General features: G+C 38.8%; 1 protein-coding gene and 1 long non-coding RNA gene across 14 annotated transcripts in view; one reads left to right on the plus strand and one right to left on the minus strand.

The window, feature by feature from the left end:
- TTLL5 (tubulin tyrosine ligase like 5) overlaps positions 1 to 21,249 on the minus strand; it is a 254,676-nt gene that overhangs the window by 76,947 nt on the left and 156,480 nt on the right. The gene's annotated exons all lie outside the window — the stretch shown is intronic.
- LOC145723387 (uncharacterized) lies at positions 19,789 to 20,966 on the plus strand. Its single transcript, XR_014148336.1, has 2 exons — positions 19,789 to 20,285; positions 20,485 to 20,966. It is a non-coding gene; the product is annotated as an uncharacterized LOC145723387 (long non-coding RNA).

The raw sequence follows: 21,249 nt of genomic DNA on the forward strand, positions 1-21,249 counted from the left end.
TCATACCCATTAGGATGACAACTATTAAAAACAAAACAAAACAAAACAAATGGAAAAAAACAAATGCTGGCCAGCGCAAGGAAACACTGGAACTCTCATGCATTGCTGGTGGGAACGTGAAATGGTGTAGCTCCCGTGGAACACATTCTGGCAGTTCCTCAAAAAGCTAAACACAGAATTACCATGTGATCCAACAATTCCCACCCCCTCCAGGTATATACCCCAAAGAGGGGCCTCAGATGCTTGTACACAATGTTCACAGCAGCATTATTCCCAAGAGCCAAAACGTGAAAACATCAACACGTGAACGGATAAACAAAATGTAGTCTATACACACAATGAAATGTTAGCCTTAAAAAGGAAAGAAATTCTGACATGTTGCAACATGGATGAACCCTGGGGACATCATACTACGTGAAATAAGTCTGTCACAAAAGGACCAATATTGCATGATTTCACTTCTATGAGGTCCCTGGAAGAGTTAAGTTCATAGAGACAGAAAGTAAAATGGTGGCTGCCGGGGCTGGGGAAATAGGAGAATTGGGAGTTACTGTTTAATGGGTACTGAGTTTTTAGTTTGGGATGACAAGAAAGTTCTGGAATGGACGGTGGTGATGGTTGCACAAGCTCTGAATGCACTATATGCCACTAAATTATACACGTAGAAATGATAAATTTAGGTTTTATGTATTTCCCCACTGTTTTTAAAAAAGGTCCCCATTAATTTTTAGAACAGTCTTATCTGGCAGCCCTTTTCTCTCATTTTTGGTTCTCCTCTGGACCTTCTTCAACTACCCTGTGGTGTTTTGTTTTGTTTTTTTCCTTTTTGAAGTACAGTGACCAGGAAATTGTACACAGAAGAAACAAGAAGAATCTCATAGTGAACAATCTTACCCCAAACCTGGTTATCAGGGCTTAAAGAAAGGAAACAGTGTCTAACTAAAGAGAAATACTCATAGTGACTTAAATCATCCTGCTGTTATTTCCTCTGCAGATTTCCTTTGACATTAAGGGTCATTTCAATGGCAGAGATGCAGCAACACTGGGATAAGGTTATAAGACCTTCCTGAGGCCTGACCTCAGGCCGCCTAGTTATTTATAGCCTGATTCCTAATGACCCCGACAGAGCCCTGGGGGAAGGAGCAAAGTGGAATGTCCGCTGAGTCCAGGAGCCCAGGCTCCTCTCTCGTCTGTGTTCTCCAACATAGCTTCGTCATTTCAGGGGTCTGCTTTGGTTTCTCTGCCTCTCTCAGAGAGATTTCCAAATACCTAGTTAAGGGAAAGTCTGTGTAATATATTCTTAAGTCCACGGATGAAGGGTTTTCTACTCACATAATCTCACCTCTGACAGGTCACATCCTCACTCATCTCCTCCCACAGTTTGGCTCCCACAGTTCAGTTGTATAATTACACACTTTCAGCTAATCTTCTCGGAGAACAGTACCAAAAAGCTGAGAGCTTACTTATGAATTTTTCTGAGTTTGACATCTGATCTTCAGGGATCCCTCAGTGTGCATGCTGTTACACAGTTAAAAAGACACGCTCTTTCCCAACGGACTTCCAGAGATATAGAGAAATGTGGCAACCAATGACTGAATAGAAATAAGTACCTAAATACGCAAATAAAAAGTTCTCATTATTCTACAAAGCGAAGTGTTGAGTGGGAGTCGAACAGGAGTTATAGGGTGAGGAAAGGAGGGGCCAGAGAAAGCTGTTATCTCTTTTCTCATTAGTGAGGGAAGAGAAAAGCTTAATGAAGAGAACGTGCAAGAAACAACTGAGCAGCTCAGGAACTGCATGGTCTCTGAGTGCAAGGAGGGGTGGTGGGGAAAGGCATCCAGGTATAAATGAAGAGAAGGGTAGAGGCAGGAGTGGGCGGATCCAATGAACAAGTGACCGCAAGGGAAGAGACAGATGGAACAGCAGGAACGGCCTGGCTGAATAACCTTGAGATTTCCATATTGATTACGGCAGGTATTCGAATTTAGAATGAAACTATTATTTATAACTGCACCCAAAGTCAGAAAATTAATCAATTGTGATTCTACTACTATTTCTGGCTTGCTGGTTGTAGAAGTTTCTAGCCACAAGTAGCAATCTAGACTCAGGAATTAGATATTAAAGGGTTTTTTTTAACTACGTTATAACTATTACGTCAGAATTCACCTCACTGGCAGGCTAGATTGTTTTTATTTTCTAAAAGTGCCTTCTTAACAGATATTCCTAGGAGGCATTTACTTTAATGCCTTCTTGTTGTACATCAGAAATCAGAGTAACGAGGCCCTCTTATATGAAGACGACCAGGGACAGATTCTCAGGTGTGTGTCCACAAAGCAGGGGTCTGTGAGTATAAGGGGTAGGACAGTGGGTAAGAGAAGGTCATATAAGAGACTACGGATAGGAGGTCTGTTCATCCAACTGCACACATAGTGCAGGGACTGCAATCTCACAAACTTTCATAGTAAAAGCTGTTTTTAATCTCATCAGTAACCCAAGCCCAGTCTCCAAATCACAAAAGAAAGTTTCTCAAGCAAGTAGAAACTTTTATCAGAAGCAGGAATTTTTACGGTGCACCTCTGGGTGGGGGCAAGAATGCTCAGCTGTGTAAAGCAATGTGGTGAGCGCCATGAGAAACTTGCTTACTTTGAGTGACGGTGGTGGTACTCAGGCCATGGTATCTCACAATTAAAGCACAAGCCTCTGGGGTTTGTAATATGCAAGTTCTACAATGACTGACTTAGAGGAAGTCAGGTGCACTCTCATTTGGGCCTTACCTGAGATTACATATCTCCATATTCCCTTCTATGGCATCTAATAGTTTCCATTTCCAGCCAAAATCCATCCTGAACCTCGATTCATTGTAGTCTATTAGTAACACATTTCCTACCGCCATCAAAATTTTGAGCTTTAATTATTCTCTCTAGTTTTTCTGTTATTTCTTGCTCAATACTAAAATATTATATTGTACATATTTCCTGCAAATAACTTCTAAGAGTTTTATATTATTTCTAGAACAGAGAAGAGAGAGCCAAGAAAATCAGCTGTGGAAATGCTCAGAATATCTAACATTGGACTCAAATTCAAAGATTCAAAGTGAACTATGCTGTATTTCACCTTTACTACACATGTAGCTTATAGGCAACAATATGGCAAATTTTTCTGAACATCACCTTCTCTTATTAGCCTGTTCATTTAGAACTTCATCTCACTTTCTATATCACACTGTGGCAAGGCAGGGCTAAATGTTTCTCCATAACTGCCCTTCCTATAGCACAGTCCCCAAACTCCAGCCAATACATACTTTCTCCTTTGCTTTAATATTTGTTCCATCAAATGGATGTTGGTTGTAAGGAATTTGGAGGCACTGGTTTTTATACGATGCACTGGTTTTTAGCAAAGCAAATCTCACCAGGCAGTTGAACTCTCCGTGAAGACAGGCTTTCAGATTTTCTGAGATTGTTGTGATGTCACAAGAGTGTAGGGTAAGAATGAGGCACAGGAATGTGACAGGCATACAGAGACTGTGATCCCGCAGTCCATGTCCCCAGCCTCCTCCATCCACCCAATCCCAGCTAGACTTGAGCTACCATGTGTAGGGAGTGTTGGGAAGTGTGTGGGTGTAGATATTAAGGACAGCAGAGGCTACATTTTCTTTGTCTATAAATTCTCAGTCCCAAAGTAGTCATAGCACCCAGTAAGTGCTGCAAAGGAGCTATAAATGCTGAACATCTCACAGATGAGAGAAAGGCTCCCGCGAGCAGAACAAAGCAGTGCAGGCCAGAATTAGGAAGCTCTGAGATCAGAGAGGCATCAGGCAGGGGGGTGAGGACTTCTCTTGGCTTTAGGGGATGCTTCCAAGGACAAAAGTAGAGTGATTCTGCGTGGAATGTTGTGTCCCCCATTCCCAATGCCTCCCAGGGCAGCTGGAATTGGGCCATATTCACAAAGACCATACAGGGAAGAAGAGAATAAAGCAGGGAAGGGTCCTCTCCACTGGGGCCTTCATTACACTAACTTGTCTGTGCTTCAACTGTTCTCATCTGTGAAACGGGATATGCTAATAAGTACCTATTTCAAGAGCTGTGGGGGTTCAAGAGCTAACAGAAGTGAAAGTACTGGCACGCAGGAAAGGCTCCAACAATCTATCACCACCACGAATACTACTATTATTACTATTCCTCCCCCACCAAATGATTCCATTTCACTGATACCCTACAGTCCTTTGAGGTAGTATACAGAAAACATAAACTCAGTCATTCACCATCAGAGGATTCTGTGTTGCCAAGTTAGCACAATCCAGCCATCAGCATGGTGTTAGTTGTGAAGTCAACAGGGCTCCAGCTTACTAAAAAGAAAAGCTCTGCTGAACAGTATCCTCCAAAGAGTTATTATAACAGTGTTGCACCTGCTGTATGCTGAGGCCTAGAACAGGTTATCTGGAAAGGGATGAATCTGCCTCCTCTTCAAACCACTAAACAGTGGAGGGGGCAGAGGCACATCCATCTTTTTATGCATTCAGTTTTCTGCTCAAATCTACTTCCTGCTCCGCCATCAGAGCTGATCATTCCTGCCTTCTAGTCATTACTCGTGGTCTCAGAGAAAGGACTGTTTACACTCTTTCCTGTCCGAACATCCTCCCCAAGGTCTTTCAGCCTGGCCTCCACCCATATATATGTGGTGGCTTCCTTTTTTCTGTTCTGGAGGGGGCTCCACGGAGAGTCAGAGTGAGCTGTACAGACCTCTGGGACTCTTCTTCCAAACTCCTGAGCCCAAAGCAGAGTCCTATTCTCCACTCTCAGAAATAATGAACTAGAACCCTCTTGGTTTTAATGTTGCTCCCTCATTCTCCATCCCGAATGCTACCTCTCCTGTAGTTAAATCAGAGGCAAAGCCCAAAAAACATTTAAAAGCATCTGTTGGACTTCTGCTTCTGAGCAAGCTGTAGAAAGTTTTAAGAGACTGTCATTCTCACCTTAACCAAAGAACAAGCTGAATAAGCTGCTAAATCATACTTATTTCAAACCTAACAAAATGCTGAGGACATGCAGAAACCTTAATGAATAAAATTCCAGGAAATGACAAGCCTTAAGCTTTCAGCCGGGATGGACCCGTGAGAGGAGGAGGTATCTGCCACACATAGGGGTTAAGGCACAACCACCTAACTTTTGACAAACTCAACACCTGCATGGGGGATGGTATGATATATTGGACTCCTTGAAGCCTAGCCACAGAGTGAGTCTGTGGCCACTCATCAATTCCTTCACCAAGTGCATGGGGAGACCGAAGGCTGGGGACAGGGCAGGAGACCGACCCAACTCACTTTCAGAGAAACTGTGCATATTATTCTTTAACTTTCACCAAAACTCAACAAGTCGTAGTCTAAAAGTTAATTGTAATATAGAATCTGAAACCAAATCAATGAACTTTTCATACTCTGTTGGTTCATCTTGTACTTTGAATGGATCTTTTTATTTATACAAGATTTTGTAATATCATGCATTAACCTTTAGGAATACTGGTTCACTGAGTTATGCAGACCTTCCAAATGTTGACACATTTCATTATACAATATAAAAAATCCCATGTGTTAATATTACTCAATCACTTCAGAAAGGTCTTCAAGTATTAGGAAGCTATCAACTCCATAATGGTAGATAGAAGTTTTCCATAATTCTAATTTTTTTGTGAAAGCTAGAATTTTATCATTGACAAGAAATACCATCAGTTGTTCTCCTTAAAGTGTTAGGCTCACTGTTTATTTTTGAGAAAATATCTGCCAAACATCTAAATGTGAATAACCAGAGTTTATCTATCAGTTGTTCTTTCAAGTAAAAATGTTTGATGAAAAAAGCGGCTAGTCTGGACTGTAACTCAGTCACACAAGTGCTTTTCCTTGAGACGACAATCACACAGTATGCAGAAGTGCTCTATATGTACACCCTATTTTGTCAGACAGAACATTAAAAAGATATGTAATCCAGAGTTGAGATTTCATAATCATTGCATAACAAGGATTTTCTTAAGTAGCAATGGCATTTCTCTGGTAACTACAAATGCTCTGGTGGTAGAGATTACAATGATTACTACTACAGTTTGGGGCCACGGCCTTAATTTGTACTAAAGCATGAAGAGTTTTATAAAAACACCATTGTTTTTGCACCATGTGCAAATGTCAACATAGTGAAAAGGGCAAAAAATATCTTAGCACTACTATGGAAAACATTTTGACCCTACTGTCTTCCTCAAAGAGTCTTGAGGACCAACTCTCCCCGGCCCCCCAGCCCCCAGAACAGCATTTTGTGAACCACAAACCTGTTGCAATAGAGTCTGGGAACAGGGGAGAAGAGAGTACGATTGGAAGAGAACTCCTCAGCTACCCAAAAAAGCTGACATCCAGGATGAAAAGCAGACATCTCGCATGGTTCAGAAAACTGACCACATGATTGTAAAGCATACAAGGGTCTTTAGAATCTTACTGGTGCTCCCATCCTGCTCTCAAACATCTGAAGTCAGAGGTGAACTAGAATCTCACTAAGGTTGCAACGAAGTCCAGACCCAGCTTAATTATCAATTAGATCGCTCAACCCCTTCCATATATTAGCAGCCTGAGAAAAGGATAAGCATGTCTTTTCTGGGGGGTGGGAGAGCAAATAATACTTACTTAAGACTTTGATTTTACATAAAATGTCTAGCATACAATCAATAATTATAAAAGTCATGCAGAAGCACGAAAATGTGACCCATGAGAGAAAACAGTCAATAGAAGGGCACTGAGAGATGGTACAAATGTTGGACTTAAAAGACATGGACTTCGGGGCACCTGGGTGGCTCAGTTGTTAAGCATCTGCCTTCGGCTCAGGTCATGATCCCAGGGTCCTGGGATTGAGCCCCACATCAGGCACCCTGCTCCGCGGGAAGCCTGCTTCTCCCTCTCCCACTCCCCCTGCTTGTGTTCCCTCTCTCATTGTGTCTCTGTCAAATAAATAAATAAATAAATAAATAAATAAATAAATAAATAAATAAAATCTTTAAAAAAAAAAAAGACATGATAAATACGTAAAAGGGTCTAGTGTAAAAGGTGGGCAACATGTATAAACAGATGGGGGATTTCAATAGAGAGATTAAATTTATTTAAAAAAAGGACCAAACAAGAATTCTAGAAATGAAAAAATATAAAATCAAAAATGAAGAATTCATTCAAGAGGCGGTGGCTCAGTCATTAAGCGTCTGCCTTCGGCTCAGGTCATGATCCCAGGGTCCTGGGATCGAGACCCACATTGGGCTCCCTGCTCAGCGGGAAGCCTGCTTCTCCCTCTCCCATTCCCCCTGCTTGTGTTCCCTCTCTCACTGTGTCTCTCTCTGTCAAATAAATTAAAAAAAAAAAACTTAAAAAAAAGAATTCATTCAAAATGCTTAATGGACTGAACACAATAGAGGAGAGTGTGTTACATATATAAAATAAGAATCCCAGAAGGAGAAAAGAGAGAATGGGGCAGAAGAAATCTTTAAAGAGATAAAGGCTGAGAATTTCCAAAGCTGATGGAAGACATTAACTTACAAACCTAAGTAGCTCAGCAAATCCCAAGCAAGGTAAGGACAAAGAAATCTACACCTAGGCACATCATAGTCAAACTGCTGACAACTAAAAATAAAGAAAAAATCATAAAAGCAGCCAGGGTGGTGGGGTGCTGGTTGGCAGTGGTAGAAACATTACCTACAAGGGAACAACAATCCAAATGGTTGCACTGTTGACTTATCATCAGAAAACAAAGACCAGTGCTGGGGGGGTGGGGGTGGGGGGGAGAAAACCAACAAAAAAACAGCCAATACAGACTTAAACATTTAAACAACACACTCCACCCACTGTCTATTTGACAATTATGTAAAACTATACCCAGTAACTTTAGAATACTCATTCTTTTCAAGTGCACGTGGAGCACTCACCAAGATAGTCCAAATGCTGGGCCATAAAATAAGTCCCAATAAAAATCAAAGGATCAAAATCCAGAGTACAATCTGACTAGAATGTCATTAAATTAAAAATCAGTAATAATATATCTAGAAAATTCCAAAATATTTGGAAATTAACACACTTCTAAATAATCTATGAATCAAGGAAGAAATCACAAGACAAACATAAAAGTGTATCCAACTGAATGGTAATGAAAATACAAACAAAATCAAAAAGAGTACTTAAACAGAAATTTATAGTCTTAAATGTCTATATTAGAAAAGAAATGTATAAAATTAACAATCAAGCTTCTACCTTAAGAAGCTAGAAAAAAGCAAGTTAAACAAACAGTAAGTAGAATAAAAAAGAGAATAATAATAAAAGCAGAAATCAATACAGTAATTAAACAAGGATGCCATCAGACTGAGGTGGCTCTAAGCCTTGGCAGCCTATATAAACAAACCAAAACCTAAGCCAGTTGTCAAGGCACTTAAATCTGAGAAAAGGATATTTAAGAACAATCAATCACAAACAGCTTACGAGGCTTTCCCAAATAAGGCAACTGCTTAAGCTGTAGTCAATCAAGTAATTTCCTTGCTTTACTTAAAAAACAACAACAAAAAAGCCTTGCCCATAGTTCCTGCTGGTAGATTGCTCCTAGCCATTTTCAGTTTGTCACTGCCCAATTAAAATCAATGTTTGCTCTAATGAACTCTTCCAAATCTTAATGTACTTCAGTTTATTTTTTTAAGGCAATGGAATAGAAAATAGGCAAACAGAGAATATCAACAAAATCAAAGGTGGCTATTTGAAAAGATTTTAAAAGTTGGTAAGTTCCAAGCAAGCTGATCACAAAGAAAAAAAGGACATAAATTATTAATATCAGGAATGAAGAAGAACATCATAGAGTCTATAGATATCAAAAGTACAATATTTTTGTGAATAACTCTATGCCAAATATTCAACAACTTAGATAAAATGAAGAAATCCTTGGAAATACAACTTATTAAAAGTGACACAATGAGAAAGTCTAAATAGCTCTCTCTATATAAATATGTATATAAAGAAATTTAACTTGTAATCAAAAACCTTCTTACAAAGAAAACTTTAAGCCCAGATGGTTTCAATGAATTCTATCAAACATTTAAAGAAGAAATAATTCTACTCTTTCACAAAATCTTTCAGAAATAAAGGAGAGAAGGGAAAATTTCCCAACTCCTTTTATGATGTTAACATAAAATGTGACAAAGACATTCCAAGAAAATTATAGGTCAATATGTCCAATGAATATATACACAAAAAGCTTTAACAAAATACTAGCAAATAAAACTAATCAATCTACATCTATCTTCTATATAAAAAATCTACCTCCTATAAAAAAATAAGATCATATATCATGACAAAGTGATATTTACCACAGGAATAGTTTAAGATTCAAAAATCAATCATGTAATTCACCACTTTAAAAGAATAAAGAAGAAAATCATAATAGAACATTATTAGATGGTATAATGCATTAGACAAAATGCAACACCCATTCACAACAGAAACTCTCAGTAAACTAGGAACAGAAAGAAAGTTCCTCAGTCTAACAAAGTATATATGATAATATATAATAAAGTAGATCTATAAAAAATCTATGGTTAACATCATACTTATTGGTGAAACACTGAACTCTTTTCCTCTAAGAATAGGAATAAAGGAAGGATGTTTTCTCTTACCACTTCTATTCGAAATTAGTAATGGAATACATAGCCAGTGTCATAAGACAAGAAAAAAAAACCCTGCCATTATTCACAGACATGATTGTTTACATAGAAAACCCTATGAATTTTATAAAAACACTGGTAATAAGGTTGCAGAAATTAAGGTCCATAAACAAAATGCAATTGTATTTTTAAATGCCAATAATACACAATAGGAAAGTGAAATTTTAGAATGCAAGACAACTTATAATCTCATAAAAACACACCAAATATCTAGAAATAAATATACTTAAAAATGTGTAAGATCTCTACACTGAATTTATAGAACATTTATGAGAAATATTTAACAAAATCTAAATAAATATATAGATATAGCATGTTGACCCATTGGAAGGCTCAATATTGTTAAGATATTTATTCTATATTTCAGATACTGTTTTTCTTAGTTCCACAGTTTCCATCTGGAATCTGTCTTGAGATTTCCTCTTTGATTCACTGAAGCATAGTTTCCTTTACATTCTTGTTCATTGTTATAATAGCCACTTTAAAATCATTTTCTATTAATTCCAACACCTGAGCCTTCTTAAGACTGGCCCCACCTTTTATTCTAAAAATGGGTCATATTTTCCTGTTTTTTCAGATGTTGAATAATTTCATATTATATCTTGGACACTGTGAAATGTTAAAGATACTGGATTGTATTATATTGCTCCAAAGACCAAGTATGTGTTTTAAGCAGGCAGTTAACTTGGCTGAACTCCAACTGCAATTCTGTTTTTCCCTCAGTGGGCTGTGGCTCAGATCTATGTTCAGTTCTTTTAGCTTTAACTGTATAGTTTGGAGTATACCTCCCCCTTTCTGGTTGCCTCATTGCCAAGGTTCTCCTCTTACTCGCCAACAGGCGTGTTTGTCCTGAACTCTATCCTCTGGTTTGTCAAGCCAGTTACTTTGGATTTCTACATTAGGTTCTAATAGCAAACTGTGACCTGCCCTCAGGTTAAAAGGCAATAAATAAAAGACAAAAAGACAAAGCTCACCTATTGCAGTTCCCTTCCTCCAAATGTTCATTTCCTTCTTCCAAATACTGGCTTCTCTAGTGTGTACCAGCTTTTGTTTACCTTCCACTGCCTTCAGGTAGTTGTATTTTGTATTTTATCCAGGGGGCTGATCAGATAAAAACTTAATCGGCCACTACCAGAACTGGAAACCACCCCCAACTGATCTACAGATCCAATGCAATTACAGTAAAAATCCCAGGAGGCTTTGCTGTTATTGAAGAAACTGCCCAGTTGATTTTAAAATTTATGCGGAAAAGTCAAAGAATCTAGAATAGTCAAAATAATTTTGAAAGGGAGATTTACATTACCTGATTTCAAGGCCACTATAAAACTACCACAATCAAGATAGTACAGCATAAGCATAATAGTAAACAAGGAGATCCATGAAATAGAATAAAGAGTTCAGAAACAGACCCACAAATATACAGTCAATTGATTTTTGACCAAGGTGCCAAGTGACTTCAACAGGGAAAAGAAAGTTTTTTAAACAAATGGTGCTAAAACAACTGGATATCCATATGATAAAAAAATAAAATGAACCTCAACCTCTACTTTGTTCCATACACAAAAATAAATTTGACTTGGATCACAGACCCCCAAACCTAAAAGCGTCTAAAAGAAAATATGAGAATATCTTTGTAAGCTTGTCATAGGGAAGGATTTCTTAGGACACAAAGAGCTCTAATCGTAAATGAAAAAAGATTGATAAACTTTATTAAAATTAAACATTTCTGCTCACCAAAAGATATCACTAAGAAAATGAACAGGCAAGCCATGTCCTAAAGAAAAATATTTACAATACATATAGGTGAGAAAGGATTCCTAATTGATAATATATAATGAAGTCCTATTATTAACTGTTGGCTTCAACAATAAAATGACAACCTAGTTTAAAAATGTATAAAATATCTGAATAGATACTTTACAAAAATATACGTATGACTGGCCAATAAAACACGAAAAAGCACATAAAAAGTTCTCAGTATCAGTAGTCATCCGGAAAACGAAAATAGCAGTTTACATCTATTAAAATGACTAAAGTCAAACAGGTAACAACACCAAATGTTGGTAAACATGTGAGTGACTAGAATTCTCACACATTGCTGATGGGAGTGTAAAGTGATATAATAGTTTCAGAAAACATATTCTCCTAAGTATACACCCAGAAGAAGTGAAGATATACGGTTATGAAAAAAAAGTTGTTTAAGAATTCTCATTGAGTTTGCATTCACAATAGTAAAAAAATCCTAATGTCCCTCAGTAAGAAAATGGATAAGTAAGTTGTGGGAATATCCATTCAGAACACTACTCAACAACACAGAAGACTGAACTACTGATATAAGCAACAATATAGATGAATCTCTAAAACACTGTGTTGAAGGAAAGAAGTCAGATACAAAAGAATATTGGATGATTCTACTTATATGAAGTCCAAGAAGAGGCAAAACTATATTTACACACCCATGTTCATAACACAATAGCTAAAATGTGAGCGCTACCCAAGTGTCCACCAAGGATAAATGGATAAACAAAATGTGGTATATAATTTAATGAAACATTATCCAGCCTTAAAAAGGAAGGGAACTCTGCAACATGCTACAACACGGATGGACTGTGAGAGCATTATGCCGAGTGAAAGATACCAGTCACAAAAAGGCAAATACTGCATGATTCCACTCCGTATAAGGTACTTAGAGTAGTCAAAATCATAGAGACAGAAAGTATAACAGTGGTTGCAGGAACTTGGGGGGGTGGTGAGGAAGGGGATTTACTGTTTAATGGGTACAATTTTCAGTTCTACGAGATGAAAAGATGAAAAGAGTCATGGTGATGGATGATAGTGACGGTTGTACAAGAATGTGAATGGATTTAACGCCGCTCTACACTTAAAAATGGTTTGTAAATTCTATGTTATGTGCATTTCACCACGATAAAAAAAAAGTTTAAAAAAATATTAGGCAAAATTAATCTATCATAAGAGAAGTCAAAAGAGTGATTACTGAGGGAGGAGGAGTACTGACTAGGAAGAGACATGGAATTTTGAGTATGATGGAGACGTGCCACATCTTGTGTTGAGTGGGGGTTATGTGGATGTATAAAGTTGTCAAAACTCATTGAACACTTAAGATCCATGTACTTTATGTAAATTTTACCTCAACTAAAAAAAGATATTTCTTTTATCTTTCATGAAATACCTAAATATTATAATTCCCATTCTGTGTATATGTTACATCTCTATTCTTGACTTCCCTGATTTTTGTAGTAAAATTACTTTTTCTCTTCATGCTTGTTGCACTACTAGGATCCCATGTAAAGGTACATGCCTAAATAGTTCTCCCATTTCAGCAGCATTCAACTCATGAGTAAATAACCCACAAAATAAACCCAACCCATCTACTGGGCCCTGTTCCTAGGGACTAGCAAGAAGAAAAAGACCTGCTCCCAAAGAGCTCCACGTCCAGAGGAAATGCACTTGTGAAGGTGAGTCCACGAGGAAGAGGAGGAGGTGGGAGAAAGGCAGGAACGGCAGGACTCTGGAATAGGTGGCATTTCCAGAGGCATTCAAAGCGGAGGAGGTGCAGTGCTGGGCCGAGTCAAGGGGAGCCAGCCTACATGGTAATGTGAGTGAGGAAAATCACGTCAGCCCCTGCAGGACCCAATAAGCTGGCAGAAGGTCTGGGGAAGTGAGGGCAATGTAAGCAGAGCGGCATTAATGATGGTAAATGAGCAGTGTGGACGAAAGGCAGAAAGAAATGCTGGCTCGGAAAAACTAAGCCTGAAGATATATTATGAGATTAGAAGTAATATGTACTTAGAAGGGAGTCAAGGGGTCAGTGACAGTTAAGTTTAGCATTAAAATTGCATGGTGTGGGCTCCAAGAAAAAAGTCTGCTTACTAAAGGTATCCGGTGAACGACTGAGAACTTCTTTCATTAGTGAAAAAATAAAAGTGTGTCAAATTTAGACACAAATTTAAGAAATAACACTGGAGCTGTCTACTAACAAGTCTCCAGGCTTGCTGTTGGTAACTGCTGACTGGGAACAGTGATAGCTAGCCAAATGAGATTTGTGCCTAAAATTATTTAAGTGGAATGAGTTAGACCTGCCAAGAGATTTTACGCTCACAGTGACAGGTGCCTCAATTCGAGAGAGTTTTTGTGTTGGAATATTATTTTTAAATGATCTCTGAAAATGCAGGTGCTAAAGACTAAAATTTATTTTTTCCTTTTGAGTTTGCTCCTTGAGATAAGACTATATAGAACACTTTGACCTTTTCCATTTTGAATCTGTGGAGTTATACTGAAATAGCACTTTTGCAGGAAAAGCTGAAGTACAATCGAGTAGTATTAGAAAGACAGAAAAGCTCAGAAATTACCTGGAAAACCAGTGAACGTCTGATGACCTATACACTAGGTCAAAAGCACGGAACTATATAAAATTATAAATGCAAGCTGATCTTCCTGCTTCAGAACAGGGTGAAAGGGCTTAAAAACCTTTAAATATTTTGTTTATTTGAGAGGATGAAAGGCTCTTGGGAAAGGATTAAAGAAATAATCCAAGAAAGAAGGCAAAAAGAAATGAAAGGTTTTAGATTCTGGAAAGGAATCAAAACCAATCCAAGAGCTGGGTTGGTGAGAGAATTCTGGAGGAAGAGCAGAGGCCCCGCACCCCTGGATCCACACCCCAGCTTCTGAACTGGATGACCCCGAGAACAGGCGGCAGCACAGCTTAGTGGCCAGGGCTGTGCTCTACAACAAGACAGCTGGGTTCAAATCCTGACTCTCCCACTCACTCAGCCTCTCCATGCCTTGGTTTCCGCAGCTGAGAAATGGGAATAAAAAATCAATCCCATATCTCACAGGGTTGGTCCAAGAACTAAATGGGATAATCCATGTAAAGCATTTAGCGCGGTGTTTGGCACACATAATAAATGGGAGCTACTAATACCATTCTTCCCATGGAAAGTGAATCCAAACCTCTGGGGAAACGAACAATAAGGGCACTAAGGAACAGGCGTGAGCACGTCAGAAAGAACAGAAGCAAAGCAGTACTTATAATCTCCTTCCAAGGATTGTGCCCGTGTGGGCTAACTGGGTGATAATGGGGGCGCCAACCTAGTGGATCTGAAAAAGGACTTGAGAGTCGCTCAGCGTGTGTGAGCAGGGGAGCCCAGTCCGCTTGCCAGGCTTCCCAACCAGAGATGGCACATGATGGAGTCCTGCTACTCCAAGCCAACCCAGATGGATAATGTTCGAACTCTGGGCAGGACGCTGGCCCCTATGTGGAAATGTGGGTTTACTAACAATGCTGATTACCAGGGAGGGGGCAGCTGTTCAGGCAGTGGATGTGAGCATGAATGAGGGAGAGAATCACAGTCCTCCTCCTCCCACCCCCAATCCTGTTAGTAAAAGCCTAAGCTACGAGCAGTGCCTACATCTCCTTATATCTTTTCAAAATGAAACAAAAGTAATTCTTTTTAAGGAACAAAAGCATTATGTTCTCAATACCATAAACCTGACAAATATAAAAAGACAGGCAAAAAACCAAGTCATCTATCTGTGATCCAACAAAGATGGCTACTGTAAATTTTGATGTATATTCTTCCTTTGTGTGTCCTTCCCTCACACAGGAAGTGATTCTGCACTATCTGCTTTGTAGTCTGGCTTTTTCACCTGGCAATATGTTGTGAAAATTTCCCCACGTGATATTATTATTGGGTTTTGGCAGTTCTTATTCCACTGTTAACTTCTATTAGACTTAAAGTCAACCTGAACCCTCAAGCCTTCTTCACACTTGAATTTCTGAAACCGTGTGAAGAGCTTTATGTTTTTCCTTACTAAATCCCATGAACCAGACTCATCATTCTGGCCAGATCAAATCATCGTTAACACTGATTGTCATTCGAGGTATTCAGTATCCCATATTCATGTTGTCTGAAAATGGGATCAGTATGTCTTCTAGCTATGTAAGTGCTGAGCATATAGTAGTGGGGGCCTAAATAAATAAGAATGGATGAATGAATTCATTGATAAATATGGTGAACTAAGGGGCCAATGAAAAAGCCCCAGAGACCTAATTCTCAAACTTACACTGATGCATTGTTTGGGTACAGTTAGGTGGGTAGGGGGATGGGGTAACTGGGTGATGGGCATTAAGGAGGGCACTTGATGTAATGAGCACTGGGTGCTGTATGTAACTGATGGATCACTAAACTACCTCTGAAACTAATAATACACTATATGTTAATTAATTGATCTTAAATTAAAAAAAAAAAAAAGAGTTGCCTATTTAGTCACCAGATATTTCTAACGACAGTATTATCTTGTTCACATTTCCCTTCTGTGCTCACAAGATTTCATTTGGCCGGGCTGAAACCCAGTTACGATAATTCTTTCTTAGTCCCCTGATCTTCTCTTACTAAAGTAATTCTACCATGAAGGGAAATGAGGTTAGTCTAGCATGGCTTTTTTTCTTTTTTTTTTCATGAATCAATGCTAAGCTTAAGTAATTCCCTTTTCCTTCTCTAAGGACTGCCAAATCATTGGTTTGCTAACCTCTTCAATTTGGGCCTGAAACTGACATCTCGGTTACTAGTTTACATATTCAGCATCTAATTTATTTCTGTCTCTTCCCTTCCTTTCCCAGGGTATGAGCTTCTTTGCACATTAAATCATGCACTGAATCACAAGAACTAAAACCATAAATCATGAATTAGTAATCATAAGAAATGCTCCTCTTTGGAGATAGTAATTCAATTATTAAGTAGAGAAAAATAAGACTGATTCAATACCATCAATCTTGTGAGTTTCATTTTCCTTGAGGAGAACAGCATTTGGATGGGGCAAAGATGTGCCCTGAAAATTAAGAACCTAAATAAGGAAGAGACTGTATATCAATTGGCATCCCCCAAATAAATCTATCACCTATTGTTTACTACCCTTCTTTTAATAGAAAAGCCAAAAGTGGAAGTAGGACAACATGCTACAATAAGGTGGCTCAAAATCAATAGAGGCAAAAAAAAAAAAAAAAAGGCATGATTCAAAAGAGATTAAAATGTGAGCAGGGTCCAAATAAGATATATAACTTGAAATACAGAATTGCAAGCAATTGAGAGGGGAGGTTTCTGATTTATTCATTCAGTAAGCAGAGATCTAAAAAAAGGAAAAGGAAGCAGTAGTGATACCTGGAAGATGTCGGGGCGGGGGGACATTTTGGCTACTTTTTTACTTTGAGTTTATTAAATACTGTGTGACAATGATATAAATTTGGGAAGAACACACGGAGGTATCATGTCAAAAAGCCAAGCATTGATATGCCTGGCCTTTAAAAATACAGTGAGAGCCCAGCCAGCTGGACTTGACAATGGATACTGAATGTGAACCAGACTTTTGCCGTCTCCACACTCGTACCACTCCATGATTGATGGAATGATCTCCAGGAGGAGGAAATAAGGACAAAGTTGGGATTTCTTAGTACATCTGGCAGAGAATTTGGGGGCAAGCTTTATGGAACACAAAGCTGGATATAAAACCTAACCATTCAAAGGTTAAGTTCATAGCACTGTTCTAGAAGGCAGCTTAGGATTCTGGCAATCAGCAAGTTATATAGACGGAGACTCCCTCGTCCTTTATCTATTAGCAGTCTGGATCTGAAAAGACAGATTGATCCTTCGCCTTATTAACAAGAAATGTCTTTGATCCAGCTCTTTACTTTGGCATAACCAGCATACCACATGAAGCCTGAAAAATGTAGCTGTGAACTAAAAAGAAGTGAGCAAAGAGTGACCTTTAAGAAAGCCAAAAGAGAACTCCCTGACACCAGTTCATTCAACAATGAAGACCGAGTCCAGCTCAGCAGGGTTTTCATCAAATGAAGGGAAACGTCCGATGCCTTTGCGACAACAAGGCAGGTACACACGAGCGCAGCTGGCCCTGGTAAAGTGGCCCACCATGGGCCAGCGTTCACACCCTGCAAAGACAAGCCAGGAAAAGTTTTCAAAGTGAAAGTTAATGTGCAGATTGTCTAGGACAGCTGACGTGCCAGTTTCCAAGAACTTCTACACTGAATTGTAGCTGGGTTCAAACCCAGTGCACACAAACAGCTTGCAAAGTGTCACAGATTTAGAATTCCTGCCTCATCACATCAGTTAGGCTCCTTTCGTTTCTCCATTTTCCCAGGAAGCAAAACAGCAGGCAACTTGGAAGAGTCGAGGCTCCAGCTTTGGCTTCAGTCACCTGTCTCTGCCCCCTTTCTTCAACTGGCCAAGGGAGATGGGGGAACAACTAAAAAAACTCCATGTTTCTTTTCTTTCTCTTTTTAAACTTTTTACCTTCTCCACCAGTCCTTTTTTCTTTACAAATAAAGTTGTTTTTATAAAATAGAGAAAATACTGGGGAAATCACAAGAAAGGAGGTTTTTGTTTTTTTCTTTCCTTCAAAGTTACAGGACCAAAAAGAAGGAAATAAAATGTGTACTTATGCTCAGGTCTTTTTGTCTTACTGCAGTTGTGTGTGTGTGTGTGTGGCTTTTAGGAGCCCATTCCCAAGGTACCTTCAATGTACAATCTATGGAAACAATACTTCATCATACTAGGAAGTGGCCTCTTATTCGTGAAGTCCATGGCATGGCAACCATGGCCCATGCTTCTGTTATGTCAAGACAAGTCTACTGAAATGTGCTGTCCCCTGGGGTGCCTGGGTGGCTCCGTCGTTTAAGTGTTGGAACTCTTGATGTCAGCCCAGGTCTTGATCTCAGGGTCCTGAGTTCAAGCCCCATGGTGGGCCCCACACTGGGCATGGAGCCTACCTGAAAAAAAAAGGAATGTGCTGTCCCCAAGATTTACTAGAGGTGCTTAGTCCAACGTCACAGCTAGTGCAAAATGCAGGCACCTGCCTCCGAGAGGATACCACCCTAACTCTTGATTCTGGTCCTCAGCTGCTTGCACTGAATACTACTAATTCATAACCAGCCCCAGGAGAGTGATTCTCAGTGCGGTCCCCTGAACCAATGGCATAGCATCACCTGGAAACTTGTTAAAAATGAAAATAATCGAGCCTTACCCCAGACCTACTGGAACCAGAAACTCTGGATCTGGGTTTAGCAATCTGTTTTCACAAGCCCTTCAGATGATTCGGACACACACCGTTGAGAATTACTAGGAGAGTGGTTAAGAGCATGGATTCTGTGACTACTTGCTTGGGTTTGAATCCTGACTGCCATTCACCAATGTGTATCTTGGGCAAGTCATTTCTTTTCTCTGTAGTTAGTCTCTTCATCTGTAAAATGGGAATGATAACAGTACTTATCTTACAAAGTAGCTGTGAGCACTAAATCAGTTAATACATGTAGAGTTTTGAGAACAGTTGCTAGCACATAGTAAAAGTTTTTAAATGAGTTAAGGTATACGTAAAACATTTAGTGCACAGCATACCATAAGCTCTACATGTTACTATTAGCTAGTATTACTTTTATATATGATTTTATTTTTGAGGTTCAATAGTACATAACCTGATTTCTCAGAGATCAACAGGCAATCCATATTCTTATACAGTAAAAGGGGTCCTCTTCATATAGAGAAGCAAAGAGCTTTCCTATGAATATTATAAAAATAGGAATATAATAGGGATTGAATCAAACAAAAATTCTTTACTTCCAGAGCTCTAAATTCAGACATTATACTTGCTGATGAAGGAATGTATGATTTCTCTCCATGTCTGTCTGTGACCTGGTTCCCCACACACTAAGTCCATAAATGGCCTGGAGCCTAAAAGGGACATCTTTCATTATTTCTTTTTCTTTATATCCTTTTCATGATAACACGGTTCTCTCCAACTACTCGATCTTAGCCAAACAGCTGAGAAGCAATGGTTCTCTTCTAACATACCACAGTTACTGAATAATGCGTTTGTTAAACCATAGCTAAAATGATAAGTCATATTTCTAAGACATGTTGACCAGCACCAGCATGACCAGGCCACTGTAAGAAACCAAGAACACTAAAGTGGTCATCCTAATCTACCTGAACTGCTGGGTCAAATCTGTGAAAGAAATTAAAAAAGTCAGAGTCACCGTTTCCCTCGGCCTCCGCCATGGCGAGTAGCAGCGGTTCCGGGGCGGCGGCGGCAGCAGCGGCGAATCCGAACGCAGTGAGGGAGACCATGGACGTTCTGCTGGAAATTTCAAGAATTTTGAATACTGGCTTAGATATGGAAACTCTGTCTATTTGTGTACGGCTTTGTGAACAAGGAATTAACCCAGAAGCTTTATCGTCCGTTATTAAGGAACTTCGCAAGGCCACTGAAGCACTAAAGAAGTCTCCAGCTGTGTTTAGAATTTTCCTTGTGTTGTGAGCCCAAAAAGGCTGCTGAAAATACGACAAGCTGACTTTCTGGAGAAATTCTGATGAGATATGTCAAGCTCTTCAAGAGGATTTGAAGATTGCATTGTAGTCAAGAATGTACAATGAAATTACTGCATGCAGCAGTGTAGAAACATTTTCCTTTTTAAAAGAATTATAAAACCATAGCTTTATAAATCAGTGGAAAATGGCTTACAGAGAGAACTATCAGATGTGTTTACATCACATCTTTTTTTTTTTTTTTTAAAGACTTTATTCATTTTTTTGAGACAGAGAGCACATGAGAGGGGGGAGGGTCAGAGGGAGAAGCAGACTCCCTGCCGAGCAGGGAGCCCGACGCGGGACTCGATCCCGGGACTCCAGGATCATGACCCGAGCCGAAGGCAGTCGCCCAACCAACTGAGCCACCCAGGCGCCCCCATCACATCTTTTTTTTAACAGCTCTAATGCATTGGCATTGCTGTGTTCATATTTATGTATTCCTTATTTATAGCTCATCATGATAGCTTTAATTTTCTAAGCAGTCTATCAGATGTGCACATCTGCTGTGCCTGGTTGAAGTATAGTGGAACCCATCAGAAGTAATGTAGTAGTTATGACTTGTTGACATTTCCATTATAAAATTTAATTTTGAATTGCTTATGCAAAATAACCATGGATTTGTGTTGTATTGGGCTAAAAGTTGACAGAATTTCAGCCACCATTTGTGAATTTTGATTTAGAATTATAACATATATCAGAATCTTTTTTATAAGAGCACAGAAATCATTTGTTTTAACCTGCTCTTCTTTAACAAAGAGTATTTAGTTTTTTAAACATGAAAGTTTTTCTGGCAGTTAACAGTATGAACCAGATCATTTTTGTATTGATCGAAAAATAAAACTTAGAAACTTAGATTTTAAAAGTAGTGACAGTGCTGAGTATTGTCATTTGAATCATTTAAATTTAATCATTTAAATTTAATGAAACTATTGACAGTATTTATCTTTCTAAGTTTTATACTCTATAAATGATGGCCTAAAAATAATGCATAATGAAATACTTCCAATATGCAAAATTCTTTAATTTTATTATGTAGAAATAGTTTTGAGTGGTTACCTAATATATCTTGAGTGGTTACCTAATAAATCACTAAATAGGAAGTATCTATCAACAAATACGGTGTTTTCTGAAGGAC

Source organism: Leptonychotes weddellii, chromosome 9 (genome assembly GCF_054177405.1).
Source record: "Leptonychotes weddellii isolate Sample4059 chromosome 9, ASM5417740v2, whole genome shotgun sequence".
NCBI classification, from domain to species: domain Eukaryota; kingdom Metazoa; phylum Chordata; class Mammalia; order Carnivora; family Phocidae; genus Leptonychotes; species Leptonychotes weddellii.